The sequence below is a fragment of the Mesocricetus auratus genome, unplaced genomic scaffold (assembly GCF_017639785.1).
Source record: "Mesocricetus auratus isolate SY011 unplaced genomic scaffold, BCM_Maur_2.0 Super-Scaffold_100013, whole genome shotgun sequence".
NCBI lineage: Eukaryota > Metazoa > Chordata > Mammalia > Rodentia > Cricetidae > Mesocricetus > Mesocricetus auratus.
In genome coordinates, this window is record NW_024429196.1 from 65,029,127 (window position 1) to 65,043,360 (window position 14,234).

General features: G+C 43.7%; 1 long non-coding RNA gene across 1 annotated transcript in view; it reads right to left on the reverse strand.

Annotated features, from left to right (window-relative positions):
- The window catches only part of LOC110340221, a 38,265-nt gene that overhangs the window by 7,936 nt on the left and 16,095 nt on the right, over window positions 1-14,234 (reverse strand). Inside the window, exon 2 of the long non-coding RNA XR_005880907.1 lies at window positions 6,812-6,949. This is a non-coding gene — a long non-coding RNA (uncharacterized LOC110340221). The remainder of the gene's footprint in view (window positions 1-6,811; window positions 6,950-14,234) is intronic.

Sequence of the window (14,234 nt, forward strand, 5' to 3'; positions counted from 1 at the left end):
ACAGTAGGCCTACCCTTCCACATCAATCGCCAAACAAGAAAATATGCTATACATATTCCTACAGGTCATCAGATAGAGGCTCCTCTTCCCAGAAAACACTAGTTTGTCTCAATTTAACAAAACACACACACACACACACACACACACACACACGCACAAAGAGAGAGAGAGAGAGAGAGAGAGAGAGAGAGAGAGAGAGAGAGAGAGAGAGAGAGAGAGAGAGAGAGAGAACCTGCCAAATCTGTTTAATATTGTTTGAACATATATGACTTCAGGGCTGACCACTTGGTATTGGATAACCAATTAGAAAACTAATCCCTAGGGAAAACTAATTCTCCCTTTCTCAGCTGTAGTTCTTTGTCATGGGGTGGGGTCCCTTGAGAGACCCCCCACCCCCCCACCCCCCCCCACCCCTGTCTACGTTTTGTCTATTGGCACTGGTATTGTTCAAGTCTTGTTCAGGCAGTCAAATTGTTGCAACATCATGGGTGTTGCTTTCCTATCCTTTTTAGGAAACACAGCCCCACAGACGAGTCTTGTCCTCTGGCTCTTACTATCTTTCTGCCCCCTCTCTCATGATGTTCCCTTGAGCCTTAGTTACAGGAGTTGTGTTGTAGATGTATCCACCGAGGCAGGACACTCCTAATCAGTTATTCATCTACATTTTGGCCAGTTGCATTTGTCTGTAATGGTTTTTGTCTGCTGATGAAAGAGGAGTTACACTTTTCTGTAGGTATAAGGATAAATATTCAGAATGTGATTAGGAATTAGGCTGTTCTAGGAAAGCGGTGGTAATAGATTCTCTTCTAAGATTCATTACCTTACTAGTTGTTGACCAGATTTCCAGAACCAGCCGTAACTTCCCTACTGTAGAACAGCTGAAGTCCAATTAGAGAATTACTGGTTACTGCCTGCCAAGAGACAAGTGTCATTGCTACACTTTTAGGGATATCTTGCCGCGCTGGCCATTTTTGTGGTTCATAAACATCACAGCTGGATAGAAGAAGTGATTGCTTTCCTTCGTTGGCAACTGGCAAAGCACCTTCCAGGACCATGAAATCTAGTTTTCAAGGAGGAGGCTTTCAGGTCAGATCCAGCTTGAACCCTCTGAGTTCTATGTTGGAAGTGCATGGTGTCTTTACCATTAACCGCTGGTAGACAGCCAAGAGCAACAGCAATTGCCTATATTATTTGGGCAGTCTCTTGGACTACCCTTCCCAGCAACTGGAAAGGAGATTTCTCATGCCTGATGCCAAGGTTTTTGTTTGATGGTCTATGGCTCATGGTGAGGGGGATTGTCAGCCCAAGCAGCATAACTTTCTTTGAAAAAAAATGACAGAAAAATCAACAAATACACAGATAAATTACACATAATTTTAGATAAATACAAAATACTCTTTCCTAAAGGCTTTTCAAACATTTTGGTGTTATTTATCCTTGCTTCTTCCTTCTTCTTCTGTATTCTTCCCCCCAGTTAAAGTCCTTCTCCCCATCTTTCCCACTTAACCCTTCATATCATGTGTATCTTGATAGTCCCATCTCTAGGGCTTCTCTCACCGTGGTCCTTTTGGACTTTCCTGGTTTCGGTGGCTGGTCTTCTCTAATTTGGGGAATATTCACACGTATAAAATACAAGGTAAAACATGAAGCAGTGGCTCAGTTGGTCGAGTGCTTGTTTACTGTGCATGCATCCTGAGTTTGATTCCCTATACCACATGAACAGGGAGTGGTGGCAGACGCCTGTGATCTCAGCACTCAGAGGCTGATATCAGAGGATCAGAAGTTCAAGGTCATCCTCAACCACAGAGAAAGTCTGAAGTGAAAATGGGCTATATGAGAACTACCAAAATTTTTTCTAAATATGTGTGCATGTGTATATATGTATGTATGTATATACATATATGTATGTATATATATGTGTGTTTCTGTGTGCGCATATGCACATATACACATATAACAGATACCACAAATATTTCTTTTATGAACTGTATTGATGACTGGCCAAAATGGGTAGAATACAGAACCTAGTTATTGGAGACAGAACATGACTTAATAGGGTTTTAAGCAGGGGATAGTCGTAATATCCTCAAAGAAAGCATCATAGGAAATTCAGCAGTCAGATCCCTTCAGCTTGGACTATGAACACACCAGAACAGAGGAAACACTGTGTCCATGAAGAGCTTTAGCCAGAAGGGCCCACCAGTAGAGTCCGTACCAACCACCCGAAGCTGACCAGAGTCCAGCCCTAGACTGAAGGCCTGGAAATGCAACTAAAGGCATCTTTCTAATTAGACATCTTATCTCCATTCCCTCAAAAAAGGCAACATCTGTACAACATGATTGTTTTAAGTTGACAACTCATGTTTATGTTGTTGGGATGATAATAACATAATAGTCACGATAATTAACTTTGAAAAACCTAACAGAAGTTACAAATTAGTTGCCTTATTCTGTGTTGGTGATTTGTTCGCTCATGTCCAATGAAGCCCCAGTGATGGACTTTCTGCAGGTGGGCTGAGAAGGTTATCTCACCAAAGGGGCCTCTCTCCTTCTTCCTGTGTTCTGCATTCCTGCTGGTTTCAGTGAACTGTCTTCCTCACCCCCACCCCCACACCAATAGTCTTAATTTAGTAAATCAAGTCTTTATTCGTAACCTAAGACTACCACACTTGCATCCCTCCTTTGCATGCTTTCAAATTAGACCTTCGTCATTTGGAGCCAAATTCCCAATTTCAAAAGTATTGGGAGAATCCAGAGGAGCCAAGGTCTGGACACAGGGACATGGAGTGGACGGCATGCAGCCTCTTCACATGGAACACATCTGGAAAGAAAAGCCCTTGCTGCAGAGTTTGCTCAGTTTTTAGTAAACGGGTCTGGGCTCTGTGAGCCACTGTGTTCCAAGAAAAACAAAACCAGCGGAGCCTGGCAGGGAGAAGAGGATCGAGTGTTTCCTTCCAAATACGAGCCTCTGAATTTCATTTAGAGACCTTTATTCCTGAGCCACCCTTGTCCTGCCCTGATTCATTAGACTCCATCATCCGAGTCACTTCCTACGTACAACCCAAATTTCCTGTAATGAGGGGAAGCTGAGACACACACGCGCCACAGCTGCATTAAGTCTCCAGTTATTGAATTAGGTTGGCATAATTTTAAATATTAAGCAATCTTCCCAGCCCCTGGTTATTGTCACTCAATACGGAGACATATGTCATATTATCTGCCCGACATTGTTTCCCCTTGTCTGACAACGGCACCCCCCTTTCTTTTTGGATAATTATCCTCTGACAATGCAGGTAGCACTGAGTATCATCTTGGGGGAAAAACGGTTCCCAAGAAAGAGCATCGGAGACCCTATCCCGGGTTTTCTATGCAAACACAACAGGAGAGCAACCTCTTTAGTACATCATCACTCTCTGGCCTCGGGAAACTTGGAGCATTCTCTGCAGATCCCTCAACCAAAATGAACTGACCGCATCATCCTAAAAATCCTGGATCTAGGAAGTTTCAAATTCTTTAAGCCAGCCCTTGACCTTAGGTAATGTAAAGAGCCCTCCCTGAAACGTACACTATTCAAACTGCAGCTCCAACCATTATGAGACTGCCATTTGTCCATTCCATGTGTTGTTCAAGTTTTCTTCCCACAAACCTAAATCCCTACACAGACCACTCATTTGTTGGCTATAGATCCTCCTCATTCTATTTCACAACAGTGCTTTTCTCAGTTAGTTAACTGCTATTCCCTAGGCTCTGTGTCCTCAGAAAGTTCCAGAAATGTCTTGTCCTGGCACTAAGTACTAACTGGTTCCCTTGACCTCACAGTCTGCACACTGCCCCCTCCCTTTATACCCCTCACCCTGCTAATGTTTCCTTCCCTTTTACTGGGCTTCATATTAAGGACAATTATTAGATCCACAGCCTGGGAATTATTAGCTCTGGAGATATCTCAAAGTCTCGTGAAATTTACACATAAGTTTTACATGAATACTCATATTTACAAGCATTAGTCACCAATGCTATATAACAAGTTACTCCAGGTTTTAACACTTTAAAACAGTAAACATTTATTGTTTCACAATTTCTGTGGGTCAAAAATTCAGATGTGGCCCGGTTAGGTACCTCTCCCTCTTATAAGGCAATCAATGAGGAGCACAAATTCAAGATTGTGATGGGCATTTTTGTCAATGGGCAAGGCTATGGTAAAGGAAAATCCATTCTTAGCTCACAGTCATGGTTGCTGTCAGGGAGTGGTCTTTCATGGGTTGGGGCTCACAGAGCAGCAGAAGCAATACAGGGCCAGTGGGAGACACGCTGGCCTTGCTGTAATCTAGATGTGATATTTGATCACCAGGCTATAGTACAGATGAGGCACCAGCCACTCTGCCCAGATTATACTCAAGGTGAGAGGCTTACACGGGGCCTGAATGCCAAGAGACAGAAGCCACGGGGCCTCTGAGAGGTTTGCTCAACAGTGCACTCTAAAAGGAGATGTAGAGCATCTTATTTTAAGTCACCACCAATATTTGTACTCTCTCTTGATGTCTGCTTCAGTCAGCAGTTTTATCCAAAGTATTTTTTTCACAGAAAAAGTTGCCAGAGACTTCTGTGTAATACACTAGGATCAGCTTCATCTTTGGGACAGTCCTTATACCCCACGCCATTAAAAGTTTTGTAACAACAAAGATCCTGTTATCACCTCCCCCAATGGTGCCCCCCCACTATACATGGCCACATGATGAGAAGAAGAATGGCCCTTTAAAAAAACATTTTAAATGTTTTAAAATCAGCATGTGATAGATCATTAGGATTTATTTTCTAAGGCAAATTCTCATATAGCCCAAGATAGCCTTGAATGTGTTATGTAGCCAAGGTTGGTCTCATAAAATAAAACAAAGTTGTCCCATTGGGTAAAGAATGTGGCTAGCAGCCGGGCAGTGGTGGCGCACGCCTTTAATCCCAGCACTCGGGAGGCAGAGGCAGGCGGATCTCTGTGAGTTCCAGGCCAGGCTAGACCGACAGCCTCCAAAACAATACAGAGAAACCCTGTCTCGTAAAACCAAAAAAAAAAAAAAAAAAAAAAAAGAATGTGGCTAGCATTTTTCCATGAATCAACCACCCACACTGCCTGCTACACTGAAGAAATATTGGCCCATGATTGCCATTTGATCACACAGAATATCCCAAAGATATAAAAGGGTGAAATTTAGTATAGCTCACAGCTTATACTTCTTTTCTGTCTACAGGTGACACTGGCTTTTCTTTCCATTGTGAGTGTGATATATATAGTCAGTGTTCCTTCTTGCAGCCAGGCACCACTGCCTAGGACCCTCCCCCACAAGACACTGAGTTTCATCCAACATCATTTTTGCATCAACAATGCAAAGGTCAACATCTGTGAGAAAAGGCAAGCAACACCTTAGCATTCCTATAAAATTAGTTTTTTATTTCATAGACACATTTAAAGTGACTTAGGGACCCCTGGAAATACAGGGCATCCCTTGGAAGCCGCTATTACAGACTTCTACACACACACACACACACACACACACACACACACATATGTGTTTACATGGTGGTTTGATAGATTATGTACTTGGTTCTGCTTTTCAAGGTCTGCTGGGAAAAGAGGCCTCATAAAATGTTTGGAATTAATGAGCAGAAACAATCAGATATTTCCCAAACATCACTAATTCACAAGTTTTTCCAGAGAAGCACAATCACTCAAGCCTAAATGAATATTTTAAAAGACCTTTTCTCAATCTGGAAACAAGCGCATCTTTCCACAAATAGTAAAAAAACATAGTATTTTTTTAAAAAAATAATTTATTTAGCGTTTATTTTATGTACATTGGTGTGAAGATGTCAGGTACCCTGAAACTGGAGTTACAGACAGTTGCATACTGCCTGAAGGTGCTGGAAATTGAACCTGGGTCTTCTGGAAGAGCAGCCAGTGCTCTTAGCTACTGAGCCATCTCTCCAGTACCCATAGCATTATTCTTCAATTGCATATATAACTATAAGACTTTCTTAAATGGTTTTCATCAGGTGTGCTGCCTGAAGATCCCATCATTGAAGACTCATTTGTAAAGAGAGTGTAATAGTCCAAAATTTCCCTCCCCCTCACATACTTCTGATCTCATCCCATTGGTAAATTCCATTGACTGAAAATTCACTTGCTTGTATCTTTTAGATCTTTCTACCTACAGATTGCGAGTCACTTCTGTTGGGGATAATTAGAGAGAAGGAAGCTGGGGATTGAGTAAGAGGAGAGGGAGGTGAAGCAGATGGCAAGGAAGAAATACAGCTTTGGGCATGAAGTGCTGGGAGAAATAAAGGAGACAGCAGATGAAGAAATCTCTATGTTTAACGGTCCTGTGGGGTGAGGTGGGTGTGGAAGGAGCTAGCAAAGTGTTTCTCTGCGGGAAAAGGGATGGGCTTCAGCACTAGAAACTAAACATGTCTAACCAGCTGTGTTAAATAAAACTTTCTGCAAAATATTTCCATAAAAAAAAACAGAAAAACCTTGACGTGTTCTTACATCTTTGAGATCAGGGCAGGATGTTGTTCAGCATTTGAACAAACGGCACATGCCAGTATCCTTGAGCACACAGGCATCACACATTCAAGTGTGTGATCTCGTGGTGTGTGCATTTTCTTTGGTGAATCAAACAACTTGAAAGCACGGTGCAATCCTGGAGAATGTCATGAGAAGTCTCTACTGAGAAAGAAAGCATATGTGGACCTGAGAGTCTGACTTGCCCTACGGTCACTTTGCAGCTGATGTTTGCAGGGTACCTGCTGGTTCACTTGTTACCTTGTTCGTCAACACCGCCTTTGCACAGACAGTCGACTCAAGGCTTGAACGAAGCGGTCAAGGGTCTTTATCCATCCCACTACTGAGTCTTCTGTAGTCTCCGTCACAAGTTTGAGCTCTCCTTCTCTCAAACTTCATCTGAAGAAAAGGAAAGAATTCAAATTTAAGTAAGAAAGCAACATTCCCAGGCCTAAAGTTCTACCGGAATTTGAAATTTTTCTTTCAACTTTCAAAAAACCAAAAGAAAAACATTGAATGCCATTATTATATGCAAAAAGTCTCAGCGACACATGGTTGGCAACATCATAAAAGAGGGTGCCAAATAGCTATAGAATTTTAAAATATATTCTACCCTGTATAAGGAAAACCACTTCAAGACTGTTGTGTAGCCATTGGAATGGCTAACTTAAAATGATGACATCAAGTTTCTGGGTAGAAAATGGGGAGATTGGCAGTTTCACTGAAAATGGGAGAAGCTAACATTACACCACCAATTGGAATGCTGGCAATATCCACCGTGGTGGTTTAAATAGGCATGACCCCTATACACTCATCTGTCTGAATCCTTGGCTCACGGAGAATGGCACTATTAGGAGGTATGACCTTGCTGGAATAGGCGTGGCCTTGTTGGAAGAAGTATGCCACTGTGGAGACCAGCTTTGAGGTTTTATATACACTCAAGCCACACCCAGTGTGGCAGATTCCTTCTGCTGCTGCAGATCAAGATGTAGAACTCTCAGCTCCTTCTCCAGCTGCCTTGTCTCACCGTGATGATAATGGACTAAGCCTCTGACACTGTAAACCAATTTTTAAATGTTTTCCTTTGTAAGAATTACCATGGTTATGTTGTCTCCTGACACCAATAGAAACCCTAACTAATGTAGAAGGTGGTACCAGGGACCACGGTATTGCTGTGATAGGTCTGACCATACTTTTGTTTGGAGGAATATGGACTTTGGGAGTTTGGATTAGAAAAGCAGTTGAGCACTTTGAGTGGGATTTAGTGGGCCATATTAGAAGGAGCATGGAATACAGTGGAGCTGAGGGTGATTTGAACTGTGGGGACTGGCTCAAGACATTTTAGAGAAGAGTCTTAGTGTGTTGGTGAAGAATGTGGCTGCTTTTTGCCCTTGTCGGAAAAGTCTGCCAAAGGGAAGGGTTTTGGATTAATTTCATTGGCAAAGGAAATCTCAAAACAGCCTAGTATAGACTCTGTTGTGTTAACTCTCATGAAGATACATAATGAAAAGGAGCAAACTGAGAAAAGAAAAATACGGAATGTATAATTTGAGGAGAGAAAGGGGCACCAGGAAGTGAAATGGAGCTCTAAGTTCAAGATCTTGTCCTGGTGACCTCAGGACAAGACCCCACCCAGCTAAGCTTTCAACTTGTAAAAAGGAATTAAAAAACAGCTTAGGTCCAGGCTGCGGTTATGGTGTCTCTCCACAGCTATAGAAACCCTAACTAAGACATCCACTAAACACTGACTGTAACCATTATGTTCCTAGGTATATACTTTGTCTACATACATACAAAGGAACTCAAAAGGCTCCAAAAACAGACATCAGTGTAGAAGAGGGACTTGTTGGGAGAAACTGCTTCAATGGATTCAGGGATTTTTAAAAAAGGTAGTGGGTTGATGGGTGTGAAAATGACCAAAACTCTTTATAAACATGAATGGAGTTGTTGAAGAATCAAACAAAATAACAAAAGAAAATTCCTCTTAATTAAAAAAACCGTGGTTATAGTGGTAAATGTTCTATTATATGATTTTTCCTATAATAAAAAAGAACCTGAGACAAAATGAGAAGAATGTTCACAGAATCTCGCGACATGCAAATATTTCAGAGGAAGCAGAGAAAGCCAAATTCATTCTTTGAAAATTTTTGACACTTATTTAGTCATCTACTTATTTTATATGCATACATATGTGTGTAGGCACATACATGACAGATCATGCGTGTGGAGTTGAGAGGACAACTTGCAGGAGCTGGTTCTCTCCTGCTGTGTGCCGCTCCAGGGATCAAACTCAGGTCCTCAGGCTTGGTGGCAAGCACACCCACCTGCTAAGTCCTAGCAGTCCCAGTTTAACGGATCATTACTCTGCAACACAAAACAATCCACCCTCCCCATTCTAAAAAGATAAATAAACAAGTCCAGTAGATATGCTGCCAGCATCCACTTAGGCCAGGCACAGTACTTAACTTTGGAACTGTGCAGGCAGAATAGGCCAGCAGAGCTTTGAATTGGAAAGTGTCTAGAGAAATCACAGTTGACTGCTGTGGTGAGACAGTGTGCTTAGCACCATGAAGGGTCAAAGGTCAGGACATGAGAGTATCATGAAGCAAGATGACAGCTCCTTCTACAGTTTCTGTGACCATGTTTCCCTCCCTTGTTTCCAAAAGCCAGGTCAACTTACTGTCCTGTTTCCCACTGATCACTTGTCATCATCAGATGACAATAGAGAACATCCTCAATACAGAGAACTGCACTGATTTGGAGTACCCTATCATGCTGACTTCTGAGCAAAAATTATGCTCCTCGAAAGCATAGAACACCCAACAAGATAAGGAAAGAGGAAACCAAGCAGTGTAGCTATAAAGTGAGAATCTGAATCCTGAAACACAAGGAGCAGGAGGTATCTGGCTAAAGGCTCATCCATGGATAGTCTCAAAAATAACCAGTCCAAACCAACAAAACTGAGAATAACATTACCCGGATTTAACTTCTCTACTATGGAACCCAGAACATTTGGGGATAGAAGACAGTCGCTGTAGAAAACGGACATACAGTTTCAGAAACATCCTTGATGGCTCACTTTGCTCCAGCTAATGTTGGGAGGCAACAAAAACCACACCAAGCGTGCTGCTCTGACATGCCGAGTTCTTAAACCAAAGGAACCAGAAGGCTTGGGCTGGGTCTCTCCAGCCTTCCCTTGTTCTCCTCTCAGACATTCCTTTATCACATAAAAGACTTCCAACCGAAAAGACAAACCGCCTTCAGTCTCTTTACTGGGACTTCCTTGGTCAGAAAGGATTAAACTCCTATCATAGGAGCGTAGGCGTCATCATAAGCCATTGTGTGTTCTACTGCTAGTCAACTCCCTGAAAGAATCATTTACAAACCGCTTCCTTGGGGCCACTCAGCTCTCTAAAGAGTCACGCACTACCCCACAATTTGCCTCCATTCCCACACTTCTTTGCCATGAAGAAGGAATGTGAGTTCCTGAGTCTGACTGGATTATCAAGCGGCCAGCTTTCTGCTGTGTACCTTATACAGATTTCTTTTCTAACAATACATTGTGGGTTCATGACCTTCATAGGGCCTGTGCAAATTTCCTCGCCCTGCGTGAATGTACTGAAGGTCCTTCCACCAAGAAGATGTAACAGATGTACCCTTAACACGGATGTGGAACTTTTGCAATGCTGGATGCCCAGCCCCAAAGATGCTAGCAGCTCAGGCTGAAAGACACATCACAATGGGGACAAGGGAAGAAGGAGGGAGACACACACAGAAAGATTGTCTGCCATGGCTAGACTCCATCAGGATGCTGAGAGACCAAGGAAAGAGAAGCTGAGAGGACAGACAAAGAATGGTACTGAGTCCAAACCCAATGCTGCCTTCCTTTCTAATTACAGTTCTCCTCCCGGGAACATTCTAGAACCAGCAGGGATTGTTGTGGTTATTACTATTGCTTATTGCATGTTGATATCCAAGTATGTAAATTACACAACCAATCCTTTCACCTGCTGCATTCTAAATGAGTGTTTTCCAGAATAAGATAGCTGATAGTTTATCAATGAATTAAATGATATGCAGGCCTAAGGCTTTGTCATAAAATGCATCTGTTCCCCTCTCTCTGTCCCTCAGTGTAGGTGTTACAGGATGTGTAGCCATGCCTGGCTCTTTCTATAGGTGCTGGGGATTCGAACTTATGTCCTCATGGTTGCCCACCAACACTCTTACTCAATTCCTTTCTTTCAAACCCCCAAGACTAAACTCTTGACATTCTATGTTTTGATTTTCTACTTACATAAATAAGTAAATTCCCCTGAAGATGTGTAGAGTTGTGGTCCTGCCCTGACATTGACCCTCTCTCAGGAAAAGCATGGATGTTGGTCCCTCAAAAGCATTAAAAGGGCACTTTGCACGGGCTCCCGAGTTACACATTAACTCCACTCTGCTGTTCCGGAGGCTGCAGCCTCCAGACCCCTTCCCCAGCCCGGGCATTCATGCTTCCCTTAACCTCTTACAGCAGGATCTGTATGTATAATTCATGGTCTCTGTTGGTTTCCTTTCCAGGTCTCTCTGGGCTGGTGCTTAAACAAAATCTCTACCCACACTGAGTACATGTCAGTCCTTCCTCAATTAATAATTGATAGTAATGACAATAATGACGTGCAAATGTTTGGGTATTTATCTTTTGTCTTTCATCTGAAGGTCACTTCTTTCCTTGCTACAAGGGGTACTATGGAGACATAGATAAACTCAGGCAATCTGAAACATCACTGACTGATTTTATGTAATAGTTAACAACAGACAAACCTTGGAGACATAATATACTATATTTACCATCATAATTTAAACTGTCTCCCTAAGTGGTTACAACAGTATTTCCCTTAAGAGAACACTCTCCCCCTCTACCTACTCCAACTCGGAGCTCTTGTCAATGCTCAGTTGAAGCTAAGGTCACCATTAGGATGCAGGGGTGGGTAGTGGTTGCCTAGATGAGGTCTGTCTTCATACCAGCAAGATCTGCATTGTTTGGGAGCTTGTGGGAAACGCAGTCTCAGGTCACTTGAGTCAGAACCTGCCATTCATCCTGACTGCTAGACAAGCCCCAGTGTCTACTGTCAAACAAAACTCCAGGGCGAGTCTTAGGCATATTGTGTTGCTAATGGCCCCTGCATAGCCATGAGGATTACATAGCCTGAGGATTACACAGTAGCACCATAGCACCAAGAGGTTCTGAGCCTCCGTTAGTGGTTGGAAAGTAGATTCTGACCATGACGAGGTAGGGGTGGGTGTGTGCATGTGTGTGTACATGGGTGCATATTTCCATCTCCAAGCTCATCATTGCTGAGACTACAAATCTGTGCCACTCTGCCTGGCTTTTTACATCAATTCTGGGAACCAGGCTCAGGTCCACACGCTCGCAAGGCAAGCACTCTGCTGAATCTTTCCCACCATAGACTTGAACTTTGAAGTCTGTATTCCCAGTAGCTGGCAGCCTTCAGGCAAACAGGAAGGAGACAAAGCAAGTGTGGAAATCAGTTCACACGGGAAGAGAAAGAGACCAACTAAGTTTTCAATCATCACTGCACCTCCTTTCCCAGCTGTGCCTAAAACTACATCCATCGGCAGTGAGGCAGTTCAAACACCTGACATGCACTCCACTCCCTTTCTTAATGGGGAAACATCAACTTGAATTTCTGTTACTAGAAACCAGGCAAATCCTAAAGGAACAGAACACAACCCTGAAAGAGGACACCTCCAGCCCGAGCACCAGCATTGACCTCCTTGCCACCCCCAAGGCAGATCTGGGCTACACATTTTTTGAATAACAAAACATCTACTAGCGAAGGCTTTTTCAATATGCACTACCCCAGTGAGGAGAAACCCACGGGTCTCAGGGTCCTATATTGCCTAAGGTCTCCTTTCTGCTGCTGTGACCTCAGCTCCCCTATTCCTCTCAGGGATGAAAAGCCATCTCAGAAATGCAAGGCACACTGCTGTCCTTTGGAAAGAACAGGCAGCCTAGGAAAGGTTAATGCTCACATCACAAATGCCGGGCTTCTAAGTTGATTAATGGGTCTTCCTAGTTTGCCTGACTGTTTGCTCCTTTACCAGAGAGTTCAACAACTCCCTGGAATGTCCCTGTAATGAAGCTGCCTTGCCCAAATGCTGGAAGCATCTAGGTTTGTCCCCAAGCTCCTGGTTTAACAAAACACATCTGTGTCAAAGCTGCCATCAGAAGAATTTGGCTTGTTTTCTACTTCTGTGGGAAAAGCGGGATCGGGACAGTAGGGTATCTTTCCTACACGGTGTGTTTCAAATACAGAAGGCTTTACATGCTTGCTTCCTTCCATTGACCCAGCACCACTCTGCCAACGTGTCTCAAGGACTAGCTCATGAGTCTTACGGCTCTGCACTCATTCCTGGGGATGTGTATTCTACCCAGGGTCTCTCGTCCTTGTCTCTCCTCCTCTGGACTGCCTTAGCCCCACGTTAACTATTTCCCTAGGGTGGGAATGGATGAGCTTCATAAAGGTCCTTTTTAGCCCTGGAATTGTGCTGTCCTTTCAAGAGCGTAGCATCACTTTCAACTGGGCTGGAGTTGACCTTCACCAACTGTCAGAGAGCTCCATGAGATTAGGCCTCTCACATGGATGGAGAAGACGGGTCAGGAGGCTCATGAAGCTTCATGAGAGTCTCATGAAGTGCCTCCATCCATTAGAGTATCTAAGAGGCGAACAACCGACCAAGATGGAACTCTTCTATGGCATGGTTGCCCATCAGTTCCCTGGTAGTCAACTGCCTGTGAGTTACCCACTCTTCTTAAATAGCCCCCAACAAGCTCAGCGGATCACCAAGATGGACTTGGCAAGAATCCTCTCTTTGAGAAGAATGGACACTTCTCTCTGTCTCCCCAGAAAATGTCAGTTAATGGAGGACTACAGCCTTCAGAGAGGTAAATGTTAAAGGTAAAAGCTAAGAGGATGAGAGAGAAGATTTTTGAGGATGGGAAGGAATGTGGGGGCTTGATCCTGCCTCAGCAAGTTGATGGCTTTGGCCAGTGGTGCTGGCCTTCTGTTAAATGAAAAACAGAACGGGGGGTGGTCAGTGAGATTTGGGGGAATGAGTGTGAAAGTGGAGAGTCAGCAAAAAGTCACTGCACAAGGAGAGGGAGACATCTTGGCAACTCCAAACCCAAGCATCCTCCTACACAAGTTAGCTGAGCTAATGAAGCACTTCAGGTTTTGTTGTCGATGAAGGGACCAGACCCTCACCCTGCTTTAGCAGCCATGACAGGCTGCAGAAAAGACCCAGCAACATGTGTTGCTTGACCTTGCCCCTCCTCCCAGTCACTAGGAGGTCAGACACCCTCCATGTGGCAAAGAACCAATCAGAAGTTAGCTGGGGCTTTGGGTGTGCTTTACTGTGCTTTAGGGTGCTTTAGGGTAAAAATGGTGTAACAGTGAGGTGCAGAGCATAGCAACCGCCCTGGGAGGGCCTATGGGCCATAACAACCAGGTGACCAATCAACACAGGACAGGTTGCCCAAGCCCCGAAGCACACCAGTCCCAAGACTGTTGCATACCCCTAAACACTCCCATTGCTCTGCCCAATAAATTCCACACCTTGCTGCCCCTTGGGGTCCTTCTCATGCCAGCAGCTGTGTTTGACTGACAAGGGCCTGAGT